We start from the raw sequence: 7222 nt of genomic DNA, 5'->3' as shown, positions 1-7222 counted from the left end.
CAAAGAAGTCCATGAGCTCCTCACACTTATTGTCGGAGGTGAGAGTGGAGACAGGGGGAGAGGGGTTTAAAAAGACGGTTAGCAGTGGAGAATAGAAGCTGGGGTTTATCTTTACATTCCACAATGATTCTAGAATAATGAGCAGTTTTTGGCAGAAGAGAGTAGGACCTGATAATGCTTCATGTGGTCCAGCCTGATCTGGCAGTGAATGGCTAAACCAGTTGTCTGCCACATCCGTTCAAGTTTGCACCCCTTGGACTTAAGGGAGCGAAGATCAGGGCTGTACCAGGGGGAACGGCCAGTGTGAGAGAGAGTAATTGTTTTAACAGGGACGAGGGCAAAGGTCGTGGTGAGGGTGTGATTGAGCAGATCGGTAGCTGCAGAAATGTCATGGTGAAACTCTTTTAGGAGTAAACAAAAACCATTAAACCGTGCCCCCCGATCTGGGGGAAACACCAACATTTACAAGGCCCTTTTTATTATTTTTTGGGGGTTTTTTTTTGGGCACAGAATCAAATGTTTTTCCATGGTGAATGGAGGGCTAAAAGCTGGACAGTTGGGAGTCGTTAGGTGGAGTTGTAAGTCAGGAGAGAGTTTTATCGAGGGGCGGACACAGGAGGTAGGGATGATGGGGGGCGGTGGGGGAAGGGGGATGTAGGTGGAGAGCAATACGAGGAAGTGGTTAAAGATGGCCTTGTCTGGGATACACGGTATATAGTTCAAGTAGTTGAATGCAAAGCATCATTAATGGTTAGCATTGTAGATGAGTTGCAGTGAGGATACTGTAAGGATTACGGTATGTTTACACCGTGCGGTTTTTCGAGTGCGCAGCTTTGCAGAGTCGGGCGACACTCCCAGTGAAGGCAAGGTGGACAGCGCGCGTGCGCACGGGGCCGCGCCGGGCGCACGCTGGAGAGGGACGCGGCGGCGGGGGGCGCACACGCACCGGGCGCCGTGACATCACTTCCGGCGCAACGGGTGTGTGTGGTGTGTGTGTGGAAGATGGCGGCGGTGAGGAGAGCGGCGGCCTGAGGGGATCGAAAGGGCGGCAGCGGAGCGGCACCGGGGCGCAATCTGACGGAGCGAGCGAGGCCGCACTGCGGTAAGTGAGAGTCCCGCCGCTCGCCCCGCCCGCCTCAGTCTCACACTCCCCGGCCACAGTGGCGCAGTGTGCGCCGGCCGCCGCCATTTTGCGCACCGAGCCGGGAGAGAAGGTCCGGGGAGAGAGGGAAGGGAGAAGGCCAAAGGAGGAAGGGAGAAGGCCAAAGGAGGGAGGGAAAAGGGCCGGGGAGAGAGAAAAAGGCCGGGGGAAAGAGGGAAGGGAAAAGGGCCGGGGGAAAGAGGGAAGGGAAAAGGGCCGGGGGAAAGAGGGAAGGGAAAAAGGCCGGGGAAAGGGAAAAGGGCTGGGGAGAGAGAAGTGAAAAGGTCTGGGGAGAGAGAAAAGGGTCGGGGAGAGAGAAAAGGGTCGGGGAGAGAGGGAAGGGAAAAGGTCCCGAGGAGAGAGGGAAGGGAAAAGGTCCCGAGGAGAGAGGGGGAAGGGAAAAGGGCCGGGGGAGAGAGGGAAGGGAAAAGGGCCAAGGGAGAGAGGGAAGGGAAACGGGCCGAGGGAGAGAGGGAAGGGAAAAGGTCTCGGGGAGGAAGAAGACTTATTCTTGAGGTACAGAGGCTCCGGGCCTCGAAAGGACTGTGTCGCCCTGGTGAGTAGAATGGGATGTGCGGGTTGGGCTCTGGAGGTGAGAAGGGGACTGATAGAAAAAAGGAGGATTAGGGGTGCAGACTTGTTGGATTTCGTGGCACGTTTAATCTGCCCCGTGTTCAGCAGTGGGGGTTCGATGTGCCACAACTTGCATTCCTGACAAACGTGAAACTGGCAGGTGGGGAGGGGGAAGAATTGTTCAGTTGTACCTGGAGGAAAACGTGTCCTGAACTGGGGATTGAAAAACAAAACTGATTTTGGGAGAAGAAGAGGGACAAGATTGTCTAAGTCCACATAGTTGCGATTAACTGTGACAACATCTTGCATTTATGTGGAATCGTTAATAGCGTACCTTGACTCCGCTCCCATTTTCCATCTACATGCTGCTCCTTGATCATCATCATCCGAAAACAAAACGACACATTCCACATGTAATCTAACAACACCCAATTTTACCCCTCAACAGCCTCTGATTTGTCATACTGCTTGTCCGTCATCCAGTATTGGATGAGCAGAAATTTTTGTTGGTAGGGAAGATTACGGAATATTCACTCAAAAATGTAATAGAAAAACGTCTGAACCAAAAATACAACACGGATTTCAAAAGGAAAGGACATGCTTGAGCAACCTTATTGATTTCTTTGAAGAAGTAACGAGCAAATAAGGGTAATTTGGTAGATGCAATATTTGGATTTTCAAAAGATCTTCGATAAGCTACTGTATAGCAGACTAATGACCAATGCTGCTTCTATTTTTTTTGTGCGCGGCCCCTTTAAATTTGCGCGGCTATGCATGCGCTGTATCTCTTCCAGCGGTAACAGCTTGTGAGCGGCATGCGCAGAACCTCCGGATTGATGCACGTCCCTGAACATTAGGGGGGGCGTTGCTCATAACTAAGGTCAGAGGTTGTGGTGTCAAGGCCAAGTAACAGAATGAAACATCGAAACATAGAAAATACGTTCAGGAGTAGGCCATTAGGCCATTCGACCCTTCGAGCCTGCACCATCATTCAATAAGATCATGGCTGATATTCACCTCCGTAATCCTTTCCTGCTTTCTCTCCATACCCCTTGATCCCTTTAGCCGTAAGGGCCATATCTAACTCCCTCTTGAATATATCCAATGAACTGGCATCAACAATTCTCTGCAGTAGGGAATTCCACAGGTTAACAACTCTGAGTGAAGAAGTTTATCCTCATCTCGGTCCTAAATGGCTTACCCCTTATCCTTGGACTATGTCCTGTGGTTCTGGACTTCCCCAACATCGGGAACATTCTTCCTGCATCTAACCTGTCCAGTCCTGTCAGAATTTTATATGTTTCTATGAGATCCCCTCTCATCCTTCTAAACTTCAGTGAATACAGGCCCAGTCGATCCAGTCTCTCTTCATATGTCAGCCCTGCCATCCCGGGAATCAGTCTGGTGAACCTTTGCTGCACTCCCTCAATAGCAAGAATGTCCTTCCTCAGATTAGGGGACTAAAACTGAATATAATATTCCAGGTGAGGCCTCACCAAGGCCCTGTACAACTGTAGCAACACCTCCCTGCCCCTGTACTCAAATCCCCTCGCTATGAAGGCCAACATACCATTTGCCGCCTTCACTGCCTGCTGTACCTGCATGCGAACTTTCAATGACTGATGTACCATGGCACCCAGGTCTCGTTGCACCTCCCCTTTTCCTAATCTGCCGCCATTCAGATAATCTCACATTTATCCACATTATACTGCATCTGCCATGCATTTGCCCACTCGCCTAACCTGTTCAAGTCACCTTGCAGCCTCTTGGCGTCCTCCTCACACCGCCACCCAGCGTAGTGTCATCTGCAAACTTGGAGATATTACACTCAATTCTTTCATCTAAATCATTGATGTATATTGTAAATAGCTGGGGTCCCAGCACTGAGCCCTGCGGCACCCCATTAATCACTGCCTGCCATTCTGAAAAGGGCCCATTTATCCCGACTCTGCTTCCTCTCTGCCAACCAGTTATCTATCCGTCAGTACATTACCCCCAATACATGTGCTTTAATTTTGCACACCAATCTTTTGTGTGGGACCTTGTCACGGTTGTCAAAAAATAGCAAACTGGTTACAAAACAGAAAACAAGAGTAGGGGGCTAAAGGTGCATGGGCCACTGTTCACCATTTACATAAACTATTTGGACTCGTGAATTAGATGTACAATTTCAAAATTTGCAGATATCACCAAATTGGGGGTATAGTTAATACTGACGAGTGCAACAAAGTACAAGATGGCATTAATAAACTTGAAGGAGTTGCGTGTAAATGACAAATTAATTTGAATATGGATACGTGTTAGGTGGTGCATCGTGGAGGCCATATACCTCTGGGAAAATAAGAGTCTGGATGGGGTAGAGATGCATAGGGACCTAGGGTTGACCTATTAGAGGTCTTTAAAATTATGAAGGGATTTGATAGAGTAGACGTAATGAAGATGTGGGAAGTCCAAAACTCGGAGTCATCAATAAATCCAATGAGCTGTAGACTGCAGGAAGATATCAATGGACTGGTCAGGTGGGCAGGACAGTGGCAAATGGAATTCAATCCGGAGAAGTGTGAGATAATGCATTTGGGGAGGGCTAACGAGGCAAGGGAATACACATTAAAAGGTAGCATACTGAGAAGTGTCGATGAATAGAGGGACCTTGGAGTGCAGATCCCTGAAGCTAGCAGGACAGGTAGATAAGGTGGTTTTGAAGGCATACGGAACACAGGCCTTTTTATTAGCTGAGGCACAGAATAAATACTTGGAGTACTGGTCTCCAGATTACAAAAAGGATCGAGGTACAGGAGAAGGTGAAAAAAAGATTTACAAGGATGGTACCAGAACTGAGTGGTTATAAGAAAAGACTGGGACTCTTCAGAAAAGTGAAAGCTGAGGGGTGATCTAATCGAGGCCTTTAAAATTCTGAAGGGATTCGATAAGGTAGACAAAAAGATGTTTCTGTTTTTGGGGAGTCCAAAACTGGGAACGTAAATATAAGACTGGTACTAATAAATCCAATAGGGAATTCAGGAAAATCTTTACCCAAAGAGTGGTGAGAATGTGGAACTCGCTGCCACATGGAGTAGTTGAGGCTAATAACATAGATGCATTTAAGGGGATACTAGATAAGTACAGGAGGGAAAAAGGAATAGAGGGTATGATAATAGGGTTTGATGAAGTTGGGTGGGATGTGGCTCATGTGGAAGCATAGGTGCAGGAGCAGGCCCTTCGAGCCTGCACCACCATTCAATATGATCATGGCTGATCATGCAACTTCAGTACCCCATTCCTGCTTTCACTCCATACCACTTGATCCTTTTAGCTGTAAGGGCCACATCTAACTCCCTTTTGAATATATCTAACAAACTGGCCTCAACAAGGCTGTGGTAGAGAATTCCACAGGTTCACAATTCTCTGAGTGAAGAAGTTTCTCCTCATCTTGGTCCTAAATGGCTTACCCCTTATCCTTAGACTGTGACCCCTGGTTCTGGACTTTCCCAACATCGGGAACATTCTTCCTGCATCTAACCTGTCCAATCCCGTCAGAATTTTATATGTTTCCATGAGATTCCTTCTCATTCATCTAAATTCCAGTGAATATAAGCCTAGTCGATCCAGTCTTCATATGTCAGTCCTGCCATCCCGGGAATCAGTCTGATGAACCTTCGCTGCACTCCCTCAATAGCAAGAATGTCCTTCCTCAGATTAGGAGACCAAAACTACACAATTTTCAAGGTGTGGCCTCACCAAGGCCCTGTGCAACTGCAGTAAGACCTCCCTGCTCCTATACTCAAATCCTCTCGCTATGAAGGCCAACATGCTATTTGCTTTCTTTACTGCCTGCTGTACCTGCATGCCTACCTTCACTGACTGATGTACCATGACACCCAGGTCTTGTTGCACCTCCCCGTTTCCTAATCTGCCTTCCTGTTTTTGCCGCCAAAGTGGATAACCTCACATTTATCTACATTATACTGCAGCATAGACCAGTTGGTGAATGGCCTCATTCTGCGCTGTAAATTCTATGTAATTGAACAAACTTGCATTTAGATAGTGCCTTTAATGTAGTAAAAGGTCTAAGGTGCTTCAACATGAACGTTATCAAACAAAATTTGACATCGATCCACAGAAGGAGATATGAAGACAGATGATCAAAACCGTGGTCAACGAAGGAATCATAGAAATTTATAGCACAGAAGGAGGCTATTTTGGCCCATCGTGTCCGCGTTGGCCGACAAAAAGCTATCCAGCCTAATCCCCCTTTTCAGCTCTTTGTCTGTAGGTTATGTCACTCAAGTGCTTTTTAAATGCTGAGGGTTTCTGCCTCTACCACCCTTTCACGCAGTGAGCTCCAGACCCCCACCACCCTCTGGGTGAAAAAGTTTATCCTCAAATTTCCTCTAAACCTCCCCCCAATTACTTTAAATCTCTAACCCCTGGGTATTGACCCTCTGCTAAGGGGAATAGGTCCTTCCTATTCACTCTATCTAGGCCCCTCATAATTTTCTACATCTCAATAAAGTCTCCCCTCGTCCTCCTCTGTTCCAAAGAAAACAACCCTGGCTTTTTCAATCTTTCCTCATAGCTAAAATTCTCCAGTCCAGGAGATTGTAAGGAGCTTCTTAAAGGAGGAAAGAGAGGTTTATGGAACGACTTACATAGAAAATAGGTGCAGGAGTAGGCCATTCAATGAGTTCATGGCTTGCATAGACTTAGAGTCTAGGCAGCTGTTGACATGGCTGCCAATTGTGGAACGATTAAAATCGTGGATGCACAAGTGATCAGAATTGGAGAAACGTCGAGAACTTGGAGAATTGTAGGGCTGGAGGAGGTTAACAGATAGGGCAGGGTGAGGTCATGGAGTGATTTGAAAACAAGGATGAGAATTTTAAAATTGAGGCGTTAGAGAACCGGGAGCCAATGTAGGTCAGTGAGCAAGGGGGTGATGGGTGAAGGGGACTTGTTGCGAGTTAGGGTACAGGCAGCAGAGTTTTGGATGAGCTCAAGTTTATGGAAGGCAGGAGGCTAACTCGGAGAGTGTTGGAATTGTCAAGTTTAGAGGTAAACAAGACATGGATGAGGGTTTCACAAACAGATGAGTTGAGGTAGGGGTGGAGTCGGGTGATAGAGGTGGAAGTAGGCGGTCTTGGTGATGGAGGGTGTGTGTGGTTGGATGCTCATCATCACCAAGATTGCAAATGGCCGTGTTTCAACCTCAGGCTGTTGTCAGGGAGAAGGATAGAGTTGCTGGCAAGGGAACGGTGTTTGTGGCAGGGACCGAGGACAATGGCTTTCATCTTCCCAATATTTAGTTGGAGGAAAATTTTGCTCATCCATTACTGGATGTAGGACAAGAAGCGCGATACATCAAAGGCAGTGGAAGGGCCGAGAGAAGTGGTAGTGAGATAGAGCTGGGTGTTAGCGTGCACGTGGAACCTGACGTGTTGATGTAGCCAAGGGGCCAGCAAATAGATGAGAAATAGGAGGGCCTCCAAAAAAATATTGGGAAGATCAAAA

The 7222-nt window shown here is 47.6% G+C and overlaps 1 protein-coding gene across 4 annotated transcripts in view; it reads left to right on the top strand.

Annotated features, from left to right (window-relative positions):
- The first annotated feature begins 964 nt into the window (after window positions 1-964).
- Window positions 965-7222, top strand: part of wdr33 (WD repeat domain 33) — a 138223-nt gene continuing 131965 nt past the window's right edge. For all 4 annotated transcript variants that reach the window (XM_070883267.1, XM_070883265.1, XM_070883266.1 and 1 more), the window contains exon 1: window positions 965-1102. The gene's annotated coding sequence lies outside the window, so the exon portion shown is untranslated. The remainder of the gene's footprint in view (window positions 1103-7222) is intronic.

The sequence above is a fragment of the Pristiophorus japonicus genome, chromosome 6 (assembly GCF_044704955.1).
Source record: "Pristiophorus japonicus isolate sPriJap1 chromosome 6, sPriJap1.hap1, whole genome shotgun sequence".
Classification (NCBI taxonomy): domain Eukaryota; kingdom Metazoa; phylum Chordata; class Chondrichthyes; family Pristiophoridae; genus Pristiophorus; species Pristiophorus japonicus.
Note: the sequence above shows the minus strand (reverse complement) of the source record. Positions and strands in the feature narration are given on the sequence as shown.